The sequence below is a fragment of the Rhinoraja longicauda genome, chromosome 37 (genome assembly GCF_053455715.1).
Source record: "Rhinoraja longicauda isolate Sanriku21f chromosome 37, sRhiLon1.1, whole genome shotgun sequence".
NCBI lineage: Eukaryota > Metazoa > Chordata > Chondrichthyes > Rajiformes > Arhynchobatidae > Rhinoraja > Rhinoraja longicauda.
In genome coordinates, this window is record NC_135989.1 from 18,656,673 (window position 1) to 18,675,263 (window position 18,591).

Here is an 18,591-nt window from a genome sequence, read left to right on the forward strand (position 1 = left end):
ACGGAGCCTGCAGGTGAGTCCCTGCAGGTGAGTCCCTGCAGGTGAGTCCCTGCAGGTGAGTCCCTGCAGGGAGGTTGGGGAGAGTTGTTCAGGGTCTTACACGACAGCCTCGCTGGGGAAGGTGTGGGTTGCTGGATTACTTGCCATTAACAGAGGCGACATTGCCCGGGATGGTGTCATGCTTCTTCAAGTTTGGAACTTTATTGAGCAGGAAATGTAATGACAGAACTATAGGGGCCCACCTGACAGAGGGTGTCCAGTTGCATGTCCCACCAGTTCTTGCCTCCATTCACTTTGGATCAGATTGTGCTGTCCTGAATGGTGGTGTACATGACACAATATTAGTGACTTGTACATACACCTGCACATGACAGTGTGAGTGACACAACACCTGTGCACACACCTGTACATGACACAATGTTAGTGACTTGTATACACACCTGTACACATACCTGTACAACAGTGTGTGACTTGTACACACACCTGTACACACCTGTACAATAGTGTGTGACTTGTACACACACCTGTACACACACCTGTACAACAGTGTGAGTGATTCGTACACGACACCTGTACTCACACCTGTACAACAGTGTGAGTGATTCGTACATACACCTGTACTCACACCTGTACTCACACCTGTACAACAGTGTGAGTGATTCATACATGACACCTGTGCACACACCTGTACACGACACAGTGTTAGCAATTTGCTTTGCCAACATCAGTCCTTGCAGTTAAATACAAAATGCTGGAGTAACTCAGCAGGACAGGCAGCATCTCTGGAGAGAAGGAATGGGTGACGTTTCAGGCCAAGACTCTTCTTCAGATTTCAGACTCAGACTTCAAATGTTGAAACCAGCTTCTGTAGTTCCTTCTGACACATCAGTCATCACAGTTCCTGCTATCTTCACTGGTTTAGTTCTTTAAACTTGGCATCAGATTTAACTGTTTACATTTCTTGCGCCAGACACAGGCATTTAATTATATAATTTCTGAGACTTGCAAGTGATGTGTAAATGTTAACAAACTCGCAATGTAAAGGAGTGAAAATTGGATTTTGAAGATTTTTGTTTCGTGAAGGGAGTGGTAGTGTGTGTGTTGGTGTGTGTATGTCTGTTTGTGTAACCATGTGTGTGTGTGTTTGGTTTGTGTGTGTGTTTGACTGTCTATGTGTGTGTTGGTGTGCGCATGTGTGTGTGTTGGTGTGTGTGTGTTTGATTGTATGTGTGTGTTGGTTGTGTGTGTTGGTGTGCGTATGCATGTGTGTGTTTGCCTGTGTGTTTGTATGTGTGTGTTGTGTGCGTACGTGTTTGACCGTGTTTGTATGTGTGTGTTTGTGTGTGCTGGTGTGTGTGTTGGTGCGTACGTGTTTGACCGTGTTTGTATGTGTGTGTTTGTGTGTGCTGGTGTGTGTGTCTTTGTACAGTTTGGTCACAGACAGATCTGCATTTATAACACTGCTGCTCAACTAATTTTATCTAATTATCTTGTTAATAATTGATTACCATTTTCTATTACAATTATCAGTCAGTGCAGCAGGAGGATGGAGTGTCTGGGTTTGGGGAAAGGGAAGTGGAAGCTTTGAACTCCAAGAATCCTTGGTTTCCTCACTGAGGAAATGTTGAACTAGGTTCCTCTCTTGTGGTGGTGGGACCGTCCTGATTAACGATGGATCTTTGCTCAGCTTCTCCCTCTGTCCATGGACCTGTTCTCATTCATTCTCCACTTCATTGCAAAGAGGTTGACGCATGTTGAGGTTATTTCTACAAGCCAGGAGCCTTCTCCCACCAGCCTTTGTTAGCCGATCTGAAACTGGGCTTGCTTGAATGTGCAGGGCCTGTGGGTCAGCACCTAACTCGCCTCGATGTTTGGGTACAAAGTACAAAGAAAGAAAGGACTGTATTTGAGACATCCCAAAATGTTTTATGATAAAGAAAGCACGAGTGAAATATAGTCGCTGTTTGAAAAATGGGAACCGGTTAATGCACAGCAGTTTTCCCACAAATACCTCGCTCACTCACGCACGCGCAGACATAAGACATAGATAGACACAGACACGCACACGCACAGACATACACACATGCACACAGATATACACAGACACAGACACGCACACGCACAGACATACACACATGCACACAGATATACACAGACACAGACACGCACACGCACAGACATACACACATGCACACAGATATACCTAGACACAAGCACGCACATGAACAGATGTACACACATGCACACAGACATAAGACATAGAGACACGCGCACACAGACATAAGACATAGATAGACACAGACACGCACATGCACAGATATACACACATGCACACAGACACACAGATATACAGATACAAGCACGCACACAAACAGATGTACACACACGCACACAGATACACAGATAGATACACACGCACACAGACACAGATAGACACACACGCACACACACAGATATACACACACGCACACAGACATAAGACATAGATAGACACAGACATAAGCAAGCACACGCATGTACACACCATACACAGATAACAGTCTGCCAGGTTGCTTGTAATTGTTGACAAAGCTATGATGTGATGGTGGACCAGGTGCCTGAGAGACAATAGACAATAGGTGCAGGAGGAGGCCATTCGCCCCTTCGAGCCAGCACCAGGTGAGCAATGACCTCTTGACCCGACATGACTGCCTGAATTACATGTTCTAGCTTGAATGAACGTTGATGCATAATGATCAGTGTGGGTTTGGATTGGATTTTTCCAGTCTTGTACAACATAAGTATGCTGGTGGTTTACCTGGGACCCCAGTTTAACTTTGGGTGAAGCCATGTCATGCAGATTGGCCTGCTTGGAAACCAATTTGGTCTCTAAGTCGCTCAGAGATGGATTTTGCCCACAACCTCTCCATGATAACATCTGTCGATGGTCCAAGTTACAGCTCAGACACTGAGTGCTGGAGTAACTCAGCGGGTCAGGCAGCATCTGTGGAGAACATGGATAGATGATGTTTCACAGAGTGCTGGAGTAACTCAGCGGGTCAGGCAGCATCTCTGGAGAACATGGGTAGGTGACGTTTTACAGAGTGCTGGAGTAACTCAGCGGGTCAGGCAGCATCTCTGGAGAACATGGGTAGGTGACGTTTCACACAGTGCTGGAGTAACTCAGCGGGTCAGGCAGCATCTCTGGAGAACATGGATAGGTGACGTTTTGGTTTGGGACTCTTCAGACAAAGGAAGGGTCGTGATCTGCAACGTCACCTATCCATGTTCTCCATAGATGCTGCCTGACCTGTTGAGTTACTCCAGCACTTTGTGTTCTCTTGTGTAAACATGCACCTGCACTTCCTTGTTTCCACAAGTTACAACATGGGTTGGTTTGTGTCTCATTCAGAGGCGGTGGATTCAAATGCTGAGGATCTCTGCCCTTCCCCCATTTCGCAGAAGATTGCATGCTGAGCAGGAAAGGCGAGGGATGTCTTTAATTGTGTCAGTTTTCAATGTCTCAATCTGGAATCCCAGCGGAAGTCCACGATTCAGAAGTGCCCTCATTGGTGCGTCTAATTGCCAGAGTTTGCAGCTTGGACTAATCCCTGCTTGGAGCTGCCAAACATTATCACTTATCACCCAAGCCTCAGCAATTGCAAAAACAGTATCAGAAGATTTACTGAAACCATGACTCTCCACTTTTTTAAAGCAGCTAGGGGATTAGGTTTTGCTGTGGTCTGACTTTTCTGTTAAAGCAGTAAAAATAACAAAAAAGCAAAGCTGTATCATTATTTAAACGGGCAGTCCCATTCTCTGTCCCTCAAACAACTAATGCAGCTGATTATTTCTGTAAAGTCTAGGACTTGTCTCTTACTAATTAACATTCTTGAAGTACTTGTAATTCCCTCCCATGCTGTTAGATTTGCTGTTACCTGGTCTGTGTGAGCATCTCAAGATAGCCACACACGTCTGCTGATGTCTCCATAAATGCATTTATGAAGCTCCTTCGTATTTGCAAAGCAGGGCACGTTACAGATGCACAACCAATCGGAATCGGTGGCACGATGCAGAGCGCGTTGCAGGGCTGGCAGAGCAGGTGGGTAAAGACCCTTGGTATTCTCAGCCATGTACACACAGGCTGAGAGCAGTAAGGTGGTGAACCACCTTTATATAGCACTGGAGCACAAGCTGAGCTCCTGGCAGCGATGTTAGGAAAGATGTAATAGCTTTGGAGAGGGTGCAGAAAGGATTTGCTGAAATGAGTCCAAGAACGAGGGGCGTTTGTCATTAGACTGGAGAGCCTGAGGTTGTTCTCAATGGAATAGGAACATTTGTGCATGACGGTAATCAAGGTATTTTGTCACCCTGGATTCAGAAACTGTTCCCATTAGTGGAGAGAAAGATCAGGAACGAAAGATTCAAAGTGATTGGTAAAAGAATCTAAAGCAATATATAAGACTGTTTTTATGCAGTGGGTAGTTTGGTCTGAGATAACTGGTCTGACTTAAAGTCCCCACGATGACAACCCTGTTGGTCTTGCAGCAATCAGGAATCGCTGAGCATATTTGTTCTTCTAATTCCTGTTGACTATTGGGGGACCTTTATTACACTCCCAATAAGGTGATCTCAGCTGCACCCATATAACCTCACTGAACAATGTCATCTCAAACTACTGTGACATCCTCCTTCATCAATAATGCAAAACCCCCATCTCTTTTACCCCACCTCTTTTACCCCCACCTCGTTTACCCCACCTCTTTTACCCCCACTTTGTTTACCCCACCTCGTTTACCCCCACCTCTGTCTCTCCAGTAGCACCTGTACCCTGGATCATTAAGCTGCCACTCCTGCCTCTCTCTGAACACGCCACTTGCCTTGCGGTAGGTATCCAACCTCTGACCTGCTCTCATAGTCTCGGTGTCCAATGAGCTTCGGGTCAGTCATGACCCCAGGACCCCGATGGCTGGGGACATGGGCAGGGTAATGCCGGCAAATGTCCAGTTGTGCTGTTAGTCACTCTGTGTTGGAGTGCTCATCCCTGCTGTGTAGTGGAAGTAACATTGTACAATCTTCAGCAAATATCCCATCTTCTGACCTTGTGATGGAAGAAAGGTCACTGATGAAAAGCTAGGACGTTGGGCTGGGGAACAACTCCTGATAGCCTGTGGCCAGGAGAACTGACCACCACAACTCCTGATAGCCTGTGGCCAGGAGAACTGACCACCACAACTCCTGATAGCCTGTGGGCTGGAGAACTGACCACCACAACTCCTGATAGCCTGTGGCCAGGAGAACTGACCACCACAACTCCTGATAGCCTGTGGGCTGGAGAACTGACCACCACAACTCCTGATGGCCTGTGGGCTGGGGAACAACTCCTGATGGCCTGTGGGCTGGAGAACTGACCACCACAACTCCTGATAGCCTGTGGCCAGGAGAACTGACCACCACAACTATAACCATCAGGGCAGCTTTCACCATGTGTGTTATATTTGTCTAATGCTTTTAAACTCATAACGTGGCTGATCTGATTCAATCTTCATTGAGTACTGAAGTTGGGATGTTGTGTTACCGCTGTACAAGACGTTGGTGAGGCCGCATTTGGAGTATTATGTTCAGTTTTAGAATGTTCCAGAATTTTGTGATATGTTTCCAGGACTTGAGGGTTTGAACTACAAGGAGAGGTCGGCAGGCGAGGACTTTATTGTTTGGAATGCAGGAATCTGAGGGGTGAATAGATCGGGTGAATGTAGGTGAATCGAGAGCTGGAAGGCATAGGGTGAAGTAGTAGTTGTGATGTACAATAACATTTAAAGGACATTTGGTCAGGTACATGGATTGGAAAGGTTTAGAGCAATACGGGCTAAACGTGGGCCAGCATGCTGGAACATCTTGGACGAATTGGGCCGATGGGCCTGTTTCCGTGCTGTGTGACTAAACAGACTTTAAACTGTTCCTTGCACTGGGAAACCACATTAAGATAACGTTGTTTAGATCATTCTTCAAAGAAAATCTGTCAAAATAGTACAATCTTTTTGCTGCTGGAGACAGCCTAAATCTTAAAAATTATCTGAAAATTGTTTTTCAGCCTCCTCAATAAAAAGCAACAATTTCCATATTTTTATAGAGTCCTACAATGAGAGAATTATAAAGTCCAACAATGACAGCAGGAGGCCATTTCATCAGACATGCACTGGCTCTTTGGTTGACCTAAACATTTTGTTTCCCTGTCCAACTCATCCTACGTCGCCTCATCACTTATTTCCCTCAAGTGTTTGTTACATTCCCGGTTTGAGTTCCTGTTGACTCTGCTTCCATCTCGCTGCCAGACATCGAGCCCCAGGTCACAGCTTCTTGTCACATTAGAGAAGATTCATCCCTTTCTGTTTTTGTTTATTTCCCTCTTGGTGTGCCTGTATTATCTGGCTTCCAACCCTTGCCTTCCATCTGTCGAGAAACAAGGAACAGCAGATGCTGTTTAGAAAAGAAAGACACAGAGTGCTGGAGTAACTCAGCGGGTCGGGCAGCATCTCTGGAGAACATGGATAGGTGACGTTTCAGGTCTAGAGCCTTCTTCAATCTGTCTGATTCACTGCATCTAAATCATCTGTGATGCCCATGGGGCTGGTTTGTTTGGAAAGCTGAAGGGAGATTTAATTGTGAGAGTCCTGGATATTGTAAAGAGGAAGGTCTCATCCCCCTGGGCAGAGAGGTTGGTCACGAAGGGCCCTAGATCTTCATTGGCTGGTAGCTGGATCAGAGAGGAGTTAACAGATGATTAGTTGCCTCAACAATGGTTACTTCCTCTCTCATCCCAAGGTCATGGGACAATTGGCTGCGATATTGCCCCAGTGTTCAGGGAGGGGTAGAATCTGGGGAGAATTGATGGGAGTGTGGGGAGAGTTAGGGTGGGATTGGTGTAGCCTGATGGCCCCTGTGGTCTTGGTGGGCTGAGGAACCTGTTTCCTTGTGGAATGGTGAGACTGTAAATCATGGGTTCAGAAGTGATGGAGTGGGTGGGGGGAAGGTCCCCTGACATTGTCTAAGTATCTGAAAGAACAGGAGATGAGCCGTGTTCTGCAGCGATGTAATGAGGTTAACCAAAGGCCCAATTGTTTTGGTTGGCCTGGTCATAATGGGCAGTGACGCCTGTCTGAACCACATGTTTCATTGTTCTGGAACATTCTAGTTGTATCTCTGTCTATGAGGAAACTGCAGCAGGTTTTCCAGATTCCTGATCTAGCTCCAGTCACTTCCTTATCCCGGTTAATCTGCAGCTATTAAAACTCGTTGACATCTCCCTAAAGGTAGCCAGGGCCTGCAGTGGATTCAAATGGAGCTCGATTTGCATTTCATGCTTTGCCAATTGCATATTTTCCATCTGATATCACACCCCAGCCTGGTGTAACTTGTAAAAGCCGATGGTAGAATTGCCAGGAGGTGCATTCATGCGCTTCCGTCATTTCTGTTCTTGCCCTCCTCCACAACTCTGCATCCTAAAGCTGCTTCCGAGAGCGAGCTACTCCCTGAGGAGACGGTGAAGAAATCCCTCGTCTCTCCTTCCCCAGTTGCACAGTCAGAGAGAAGGGAGTGGGCAGAGTAAGAACAGAAAACTCCAGCTGTATCTCGTGTGTCTCTTCACACGGTGAATCACTATGTTCAAACGAGAGGATGAATCACAGTGCACTTGGCAGCATCCAAGAGGCTGACAATGTAAAATGACATCTTACATATGGAACAATGAGCAGCAGATAGCTTCTGATGACCTCATTTAAATTCTGTTGTAAACTTGCAAACTGAAACTTACCCTCCAATTGTTTGAAGTGACTGCGTGAGTTTCGCCAGGTTCTCCGCTTTCCTCCCACATTCCAAAGACGTGCAGGTTTGTAGGTTAATTGGGTTCTGTCAGGTAAGCTGTCAGATTCTGTCAGGACATAGAGCTCGGGTGGACTGAAGGACTTGTTGGGCTGAGGGACAGTGTCCCTCTGAACTAAACATGTACTTGAAGACACATTCCTCTGAAACGCCTCGTTCTTGTTCAAACCCAGATAACTGAGAGGGGATGACATTGTTGGGTGTGGGGGGCAATGTTATAATTAGTTGTGATTATGTGCAATGTGGTGGAAATGGTGCCTAAGTACTCTGGGATCGTGCATAGAACATCGAGCAGTACAGCACAGGAACAGGCCCTTCAGCCCACTATGTCCGTGCCAAATATAATGCCAAGTTAAACTAAACTCCTCTGCCAGCACAAGACTCGTATCCGTCCAATCCCTGCATATTCATGTGTCTATTTAAACACCTCTTATATGCCACTATCGTCTCTGCCTCCACCATCACCCCTGGCAATGTATTCCACGCACCCACCACCCTCTGTGTTTAAACAAAAAACACACATCTCTTTTAAACTTTGCCCCTCTCACCTTAAAACTACGCTCTGACATTTCTACACTGGGGGAAAAGCGTCAGACTGTACATCCTACATATATCTCTCATAATTTGATATACTTCTACCAGGTCTCCCCTCAACTTTCGATGTTCCTGAGAAAACAAACTAAGTTTGGCCAACCTCTCCTGACAGCTAATATGCTGTAATCCAGACAGATTTCTGGTAAATCTCTCCTGCACACTCTCCAAAGCCCACACATCCATGCGTGGTGGGGTGACAAGGACTGTGTGCAGTACTGAAGGTCTCGACCCGAAACGTCACCCATTCCTTCTCTCCAGAGATGCTGCCTGTCCCGCTGAGTTACTCCAGCATTTTGTGTCTACCTCCGATTTAAATCAGCATCTGCAGTTCCTTCATACACACTGTGTGCAGTACTCCACACTTGGACCAAAGTCCTATAAAGCTGCAACATGATTTCCTGACTCTGATATTCAATGCCCCGACCGTACTCTATCTACTTGTGTTGCCACTTTCAGGGAACTATGGACTTGGTCCACAACTTCCTTCTGTAAAGTTCTTCTCATTAATTATATACTTTTCTCTCACATCCCACTTCCAAAGTGCAATACCCTACAGTTGCTCAGATGAAACTCCATCTCCGATCAATTCTGAAGCTGATCTATATCCTGCTGTATACTTTGACAGCCTTCCTCACTATCTGCAGCTCCACCAATTTTGGTGATATCTGCAAACTGACAAGTTTATATCCAAATCATTTATACATTTACATCTCACAAATGACTGCGTAAATGTTGTTGTGATGTCGGGCAAAGGAATAAAGGGTACAAACATCCGGAACTCCACAAACAAACCAAGGTCTCCAAAAACTAACAACATTGATCCAGATTCTTGGAGTTTTAGATTGAATTCCGTGCTGAAACATAAGGAAAGACAAGACCTCCCTCTGTATAGAACATTTATTCCATGCACAAAGTGAACATTGTGATAATGGGTGTGCATGCACTCTGCAGGTCAAATGGGATTTGATTCGAGTTAGTCTGAGGGGTGGATTGTAACATCACCACCCTGGTGTTTAAAGCCTGAAACACAAGCAGCATTTCTACCAAGTATTGTCCTAGATATTTAACATCAGTTGAATATTGGAGTACTGTCATGGACTTCCCATCCATAACGCTATCCACTTGTAGTGAATCTGAAATCCATATCTGATATGTCTATAAGTGCTTATGCATAGTGATACTTGTACTGCACTGCATAAATGAAGTTCACCGTATCTCGGTACATGTGACAAATAAATACCATCATTTCTCATGACTATAAAAACCGAGACTGCGCAAAAGGAAATAACATTTCACCCAGCCTTGCTGCTGCCAAAGATCATTCACAGGGATAATCTGTAATCCATGTCAGGGTAACTGGATCTTATAATTGCCATATGGTGCTTGTGTCGAGCTTGGATCTTTCCACTTTGTGTGAAATACAATATCAAAAATAATTATACAGAGGATAATGTTGCAAAATGAGGAAGATTTAAATAAAAGCCATGAAATCCGTGGAACCCGTGTTTAGGGAACAGTCTTCTCTCTGCTGTGACCCCCTCCAGCATCGCTCCACGATCCCAACACCTTCAGAATGTGGAACAGAATAATGGGAAATGCAACGTCTTGCTCGAAGGCTGTGAAGTTCAGCGCATCAAGTTCAATCCTGGTAGCCGGTGATCCCATGGGGGTCACGGTGATTGCCACCAAGGCTCTCTGTGGGTGTAGCTGAGAACTCAGACGGTTACATCATGACCTGGGCCAAGCTGTCCAAAACCGATTTACAGAGGCATAAAGGAACATCCACCACCGAATAAAAACTTGCTTCAAGGTGGGATCGTGATCTGATGGGCGAAGGAAGATGACGAGAGAGAAGGACATTTCTCTCACACTTAGGAAGTAACATCTGCTCCAGGGCCAGGGCAGAGAGGAGTTATTTCTTTAATCAGAGGGTGGTGAATCTGTGGAATTCATAGTCACTGATGGCTGTGAAGGCGGAGTCATTGGGTATTTTTAATCAGTAAGAGCATCAAAGTTTACAGGCAGAAGGTATGAGAATGGGGTTGAGAGGGAAAGATAAATCAGCCATGATCGAATGGCAGAGCAGACTTGATGGGCCGAATGGCCCAATTCTTTTCCTAGGTCTTATGGTCTTACTGCACCAGTGAATGTGTAGATATCAGGGGTCATGAGGAGTTTGATGCAAAGACCTGGACCTGAAACAGCTCCATTTCCCACTCTAAAGGCAGGCTGCCACTTGCTGAGTCCATCCAGCACTTTCTGTTCTTAGTTTTAGATTTCCATTACCACCAGTTCTTTGTTCTTTGCTCCAGTGGATCTGTGGACTGAGAGGTGACCTCTGGTCATAGCTGGAGTGATCCTGCTCCAAACCATCATGTGGGTCCAGTCATTGGAAAGGTACATGGATAGGAAAGGTTTAGAATGATATGGGGCAAACGTGGGCAAGTGGGACTAAGTAGATGGGGCATCTTGATTGGCAAGGGTGAGTTGGGCTCAAGGGCCTGTTTCTGTTCTCCGTGACACTGTGTTATGCAGCACAGAAATGATCCCATCAAACTACCATGTCCATAGTTGACTTTTTTACCAGCTTACACAAATCCCTTTCGTCTGCATTGGGAATGTATCATTCTATATCTTATACATTTATGTAACCAAACTCTTAAACTTGGTAATTATATCTGATTCCACCATCTTCTCTGGCACTGTTCCAGATTTAAATTAGGTTCTGTGCAAAAATCCCCACAGCCCTTCCTCTCTTGTGTTTGAAACCTGCCATGGGGGGTGATCACTATCTACTCTCTCTACATTTCTCATACTTCTATCAGGTCATCTCTCGGCCTCCGAGAAACATACCCAGCCGATCCAATCTCTCCCCATCTCCTCTGCACTCTCTCCACTACTCTCTCTCACACGCCCTTACTCTCGTGTAATGACCAAAACTGCACACAGTGCCTCAGTGCGGCCAAACCACTGTTTTGTAAAGCTGTAATCTCGCATCTCAATTCTTACATTCTTACTAGACTAGTGACGGACATTTACTATAAACCCACTGACTTGCACAGCTATCTGGACAACACTTCTTCCCACCCTGTCTCCTGCAAACAGTCTATCCCCTACTCCCAATTCTTCCGTCTACGCCGCATCTGCGCCCGGGATGAGGTGTTTCACACTAGGGCGTCAGAGATGTCCTCGTTCTTCAGGAAACGGGGCTTCCCCTCCTCCATTATAGATGAGGCTCTCACTAGGGTCTCTTCTACATCCCGCAGCTCCGCTCTTGCTCCCCCTCCCCCACTCGCAACAAGGACAGAATCCCCCTCGTTCTCACGTTCCACCCCACCAGCCAGCGGATCCAACATATCATCCTCCAACATTTCCGTCACCTACAATGGGACCCCACCATCGGCCATATCTTCCCATCCCCTCCCCTTTCTGCGTTCTGCAGAGACCACTCCCTCCGTAACTCCCTGGTCCACTCGTCCCTTCCTACCCAAACCACCACAACCCCGGGCACTTTCCCCTACAACCGCACGAGATGCAACACCTGTCCCTTTACCTCCCCCCTCAACTCCATCCAATGACCCAAACAGTCTTTCCAGGTGAGACAGAGGTTCACCTGCACCTCCTCCAACCTCATCTATTGCATCCGCTGCTCTAGATATCAACTTATTTACATCGGCGAAACCAAGCGCAGGCTCGGCGATCGCTTCGCTGAACACCTGCGCTCGGTCCGCATTAACCAAACTGATCTCCCGGTGCCCAAGCACTTCAACTCCCCCTCCCATTCCCAGTCTGACCTTTCTGTCATGGGCCTCCTCCAGTGCCATAGTGAGGCCCACCGAAAATTGGAGGAACAGCACCTCATATTTCGCCTGGGCAGCTTGCAGCCCAGTGGTATGAACATTGACTTCTCCAACTTTAGATAGTTCCTCTGTCCCTCCCTTCCCCTCCCCCTCCCCAGTTCTCCCTCTATCTTCCTGTCTCCACCTATATCCTTCCTTTGTCCCGCCCCCCTGACATCAGTCTGAAGAAGGATCTCGACCAGAAACGTCACCCATTCCTTCTCTCCCGAGATGCTGCCTGACCTGCTGAGTTACTCCAGCATTTTGTGAATCATTCAGTTTGTACCAGCATCTGCAGTTATTTTCTTATCTTATATTCCATGCCCTGACCAATGAAGACTAGAGTGCCGCTTGCTTCACCGTCCTGCCAACCTGTGGCGCCACTTTCAGGGAACTCTGGACTTGGGTTCACCAGTCACTGGACCTCTGTTCACCAGTCACTCACAATGGAGGGAGCCTGGAGTTCTTTGAGGACAAGTAGGCAGGTCTGATGTTGGCTTGGACAAGTTTTTTTAATTGAACAACCTCAGAAGGAGCCGATTAACTGCGCCTTGATCTCATTGTGCTTGTGGGTCTTGTTAAAATGAAATCATCGCCACGGTGATAATTCAAAGGTAATTCATTGCATAAGCACTTTGAGGTATTCATTGTGACAAGGGATTATATAAACACGAGTATCATTTGTAGCTCCTTCTAATGTGAGTCCTTGAAAATGCTGGTAGGTCTGAATGAATATTTATCCTCTTCTCACGAGCAATGACGTTTCTCTAGGTTCTGAGGTTGGCCAATGGTCCAAGGCCAGCATTTATTGCCCAGCGACTGGAGGAAAGTTAAAGATACCTCCATGTTCGGGAAGGAAAGGACAGAGACAGAAGGAAATTACTTGACATTCACCTGATGGTCAGAGGTTGTGGAAGATACTGGAGTCAGTAGGAAAGGATGTGACTGAGTAGAGTCAACAGGGCTTTATAAAAGGGAATTATTGTTTGACAAAACTATTGTTCTTTGAGACTGTGCTTGGTTGAGTGGCTGGAGGGGGCAGTGGATGTGGTGCACTTGTACTTTCAGAATGGTTTTGATAAGGTGCCACAGTGGAGGCTGATGAACAAGGTTGGAGCACATGCAATTGGGGGTGATGTATTAGAGTGGACTCAGAGTTGTTTGGGTAAGTGTGGCAATGAATGGGACATCTTGGACTCTGACTAATGGAGCTACAGAGTTTGCTGCTTGGTCCCAAATGTTCACATCAATGAATATATGGGGAGGTATTAACTTCTCCACTATTGAAGGGATCTGTAGTATAAGAAAATAACTGCAGATGCTGGTACAAATCGAAGGTAATTATTCACAAAATGCTGGAGTAACTCAGCAGGTCAGGCAGCATCTCGGGAGAGAAGGAATGGGTGACGTTTCGGGTCCAGACCCTTCTTCAGACTGATGTCAGGGGGGCGGGACAAAGGAAGGATATAGGTGAGGACAGGAAGATAGAGGGAGATCTGGGAAGGAGGAGGAGAAAAGAGGGACAGAGGAACTACCTAAAGTTGGAGAAGTCGATGTTCATACCGCTGGGCTGCAAGCTGCCCAGGCGAAATATGAGGTGCTGTTCCTCCAATTTCCGGTGGGCCTCACTATGGCACTGGAGGAGGCCCATGACAGAAAGGTCAGACTGGGAGTGGGAGGGGGAGTTGAGGTGCTCGGCCACCGGGAGATCAGGTTGGTTAATGCGGACCGAGCGCAGGTGTTCAGCGAAATGATTGCCGAGCTTGCGCTTGGTTTCGCCGATGTAAATAAATTGACATCTAGAGCAGCGGATGCAATAGATGAGGTTGGAGGAGGTGCAGGTGAACCTCTGTCTCACCTGGAAGACTGTTTGGGTCCTTGGATGGAGTTGCATCTCGTGCGGTTGCAGGGGAAAGTGCCCGGGGATGGGGTGGTTTGGGTAGGAAGGGACGAGTGGACCAGGGAGTTACGGAGGGAACGGTCTCTGCGGAACGCGGAGAGGGGAGGGGATGGGAAGATGTGGCCAGTGGTGGGGTCCTGTTGTAGGTGACGGAAATGTTGGCGGATGATTTGTTGGATCCGCTGGCTGGTGGGGTGGAAGGTGAGAACGTGGGGGATTCTGTCCTTGTTGTGAGTGGGGGGAGGGGGAGCGAGACGTGTCATGTATGTTGTACGTGGTGGACTAATCTCACCCGTGATTCCCACACGTCCGCCTGCACACGTGTGTCAGGAACACACATGATCCTGAATGTAGCATGTGGTGGTCACAAGGGTGTCAGAGGCTGGCGTGATTGAGCCTGGCGTGATTAATCTCACTGCTGCACGGTACAACTGCAGCAAAGCCTGTGCCGACTGCTTACTCAGCCCTGGTTTCAAGGCTTTCCATCGAGTGCAAGCACAAGATACTGATCCAATCTTGCAGCTTGCCTTCCTCTCATTTATTTGTTGGCAGGCAATCAGACTTTGATGCTGCCCTGTGTCGCTGCAGTGTTAACGCCAGCACTGCCTCAGTACCGGCCATGCTGCAGGGGTTATTGATCATGCAGGGGTTATTGATCATGCAGGGGTTATTGATCATGCAGGGAATGTCACACTCGCTGCCTCCCGTCAGCGTGTACCCAGTTGCCTGGACTCTCTTGTGTCTGCTCACGGAGTACAAACACATGGACAACAACTGTTCAATGCACCGACACCTCAGGGAACCACAGTCCCTGCTCTCTGTCGGCATGGAGCCAGTGTACTGTGTACATGGAGCCAGTGTACTGTGTACATGGAGCCAGTGTACTGTGTACATGGAGCCAGTGTACTGTGTAGATGGAGCCAGTGTACTGTGTACAGATCACCCTCGCTCTGCCATGCCTGTGTCTCACTGCTGGAGGTCAGGGGCAGGTGGCAGTGGGTTCCCAGTCCCATCCCAGTCCCTGCTGCCCTCTCCATCCCCACCCGCCCCATTTGTCAACAGACAGACAGCAGGAGTCTCACCTCTTGTTACCCACATCTTCAGCTTCATCACATTGACACAAAGCACGGTAGCAGATCACCCCCAGCAAAAACCAGCCTCCCCTTCAACCTCTCTCTCTCTCTCTCTCTCTCTCTCTCTCTCTCTCTCTCCCTCCCTCCCTGTCTCTCTCTCTCTGTCTCCCCCTCACTGTCTCCCTCCCCCTCACTGTCTCCCTCCCCCTCTCCCCCTTTCTCTCTCCCCCAACCATCCTCTCACCAACTAGAGAGTGGTCCTGAGCCGCCATCTATCCCATTGGAGACCCTCGGACTATCTTTGATTGGCTTTACTGGACTTTACCTTGCAGCAAACATTGTTCCCTTTATCCAGTCTCTGTTCACTGTGGGCGACTTGATTGTAATCATGTATTGTCTTTCCGCTGAATGGTTAACACACAACAAAAAGCTTTCGCTGCACCTCGATACAATAAACTAAAGGATGACCTGAGCAAGAGATTTGTTGAGGTGCAACCCAAGGAAGTATTTGTTGTGGACACGAGATCAAGGCTGCTCACATCAGGAGGTCTCTTGCAGAGCTCCAAAGATCAATAATTCTCCATTTTCCAGATGGTCTGGTGCAGCAAACGTCCAAACCGGGAAGGTTGTCAAAGACAGAGGTCTAGTTTAGATTAGTTTATTGTCACGTGTACAGCTGCAGTGAAAAGCTTCACTATTTATAAACACAGTACTCTGCAGATATCACAATAAACCCCAAAAAGATCAATAAATTACTTAAAATAAAGCAAGGGCAAAAATAATCACAAAAGCCCCCTGTCCCTTGTGCAATCAAGGCAGTTTGTAGTTCAGAGTTTAGTTGGAGGTTATTGCGTTCAGTAGCCTGATGGTTGTTGGGAAGGAGCTGTTCCTGAACCTGGCTGGCTGCCTTTTTGAGACCATTTTGTAAATTAGAGATACAGCGCAGAAACAGGCCCTTCGGCCCACCGAGTCCGTGCAGACCAGCAATCCCGTCCTATCCCCGCTGGCAGAACCGGACTAGGCTCCCTGTGGTGATGGATTGGGTATTGGAGATGTATTGTGGGCCAACAGTGATTGCATTTGGCAACTGTGGATCTGCAGGGTTTGGGGCATTCCTGTCATGCAATGTGCCAGAGAAGGTTCAGACTCCGCTTTGATCCCTCTCATATATGTGGCCCTTGTTGATTCTGCTCCCAACACGACACAACGGCATTGATGGGTAATTTATGTGGTCAATAATTCAACAGCACATCTCTGGGGGATGAGGGAGGAAACCAGAGCACCCAGTCAAAACCCACGTGGTCACTGGGAGAATGTGCAACCTCCACAGCCAGGACCTGTGATCAGAATCAAACCTTGATCCATGGAGTTGTGTGTCGGTGGCACTGACTGTTGTACCACTGAGCTGTTCTGTCCTTAGTCTTCTGCTATCTGTAGTTAATGACAGATAGACAACACTCTGATGGAAATCACCTGTAAATATTCTTTATGCAACAGGCTGTCCAGTGCCTGATGTCTTTAGACACACAGTTGTTTGATGAAGGGTCTCGACCCGAAACATCACCCATTCCTTCTCTCCAGAGATGCTGCCTGTCCCGCTGAGTTACTCCAGCTTTTTGTGTCTATCTTCAGTTGTGTAATTCAGTTCAGTTTAGAGACACAGGCCCTTCGGCCCATCGAATCCGCACCGACCAGCAATCTGGTCAGTACAGTAGCTCTATCCTACACACTGGGGACAATTTACAAACTAACCTACAAATCTGTACGTCTTTGCACCCATGCATCACTTTGAAGAGGCTCCAGGTCACCTCCTCACCTTTCCTTTCTCAGGAGAGGTGAAACATGGTCTGTTGATCCCTCAGCACGTCCCCTTTGTCTCGTTCTCACACCTTGCCCTTCCATATCTCTGTGTCTCCCTCTCCCCTGACTGTCTGAAGAAGGGTCTCGAAGGTTCCTTCCAACACACTTTGTCTGTGGATCCCGTCCTGATATGTAGACCCTCCCATTTCTGGCTTTGCAATAGACAATAGACAATAGGTGCAGGAGGAGGCCATTCGGCCCTTCGAGCCAGCACCGCCATTCACTGTGATCATGGCTGATCATTCTCAATCAGTACCCCGTTCCTGCCTTCTCCCCATACCCACTGACTCCGCTATCCTTAAGAGCCCTTGGATACCTTTACCCTCTCTGGAGCCTGTATATAATTTTACACCTGGAACTACAAGAAAAACTCTAGTGAAGTCTAACCAAAATCTGATATGTTTAGACAAACCTTTCCTTTTGTTTTACTTCTATTCCTCCTTAAACAAACCTAGTGTTTGATTTACTTTTTAATCGCCTTCCTGGCCAGTGACTTGCCTGTCACACTAACCTTTAGTGCTTACTTTGTATTTGAATGTTCCCCTGTTGGACCCCTCCCCATCCACATTCACACATCCCAAGGAATCTCACCTCCCCATTGCCCCTCAGACAGCCAGTGCTGCCACAGCTTTGAGCTTATTTTGCAAGAAATCGCATTAATGTTTGTTGGCCTGGGATAATTCACAGTCCTCAGCTGTGGCGAAACTGGGAGGTGGGGAGAGAAAGTTAATTTAATCGGCAATTTGATCTTCTGCGGGCGAGACTGTAATTGACGAGTGCATAATGCATAGCTTCCTTGGATCAATACTTATCTAAATAAGACTCGTATATTTGTCCTCCAGCAAGTGTTTCCTGTTGTTGGTGTGGGGGAGGGGTGGAGTCTGCATTCAATACACTGCCTCCACAAAGTTAACACCACTTGCCTCCATACGGTTCCTCTAACCTTGTGAAACCTCCCAAGGGCACAGTACCAGCCAGGACTAGACACCGAGAAACACAAGAAGACTGAGGTGACTAATGCTTGGCTAAATAAAGTGAAGGATATCGAGGAGGAGGAGGAGGAGGGAGGGAGGGAGAGAGAGAGGGGAGAGAGAGAGGGGGGAGAGAGAGAGAGAGGGGGGAGAGAGAGAGGGGGGAGAGAGAGAGGGGGGAGAGAGAGAGGGGGGAGAGAGAGAGTGTGTGTGTTTATTCCTTGGAGTGCAGGAGGCTGAGGAGTGATCTTATAGAAGTGGATAAAATTATGAGGGGAATAGCTCGGGTAAATGCAGTCTTTTACCCAGAGTAGGGGAATCAAGAACCAGAGGACTGAGGTGAAGATTTAATAGGAACCTGAGGGGTAACGTTTTCACACGGAGGCTGGTGGGTGTATGTAGCGAGCTGCCAGAGGAGGTACTAAAACAATGGTTAAAAGATATTTGGACAGGTACGTGAACAGGAAAGGTTAGGGGGGGCTAGCATGTGGATT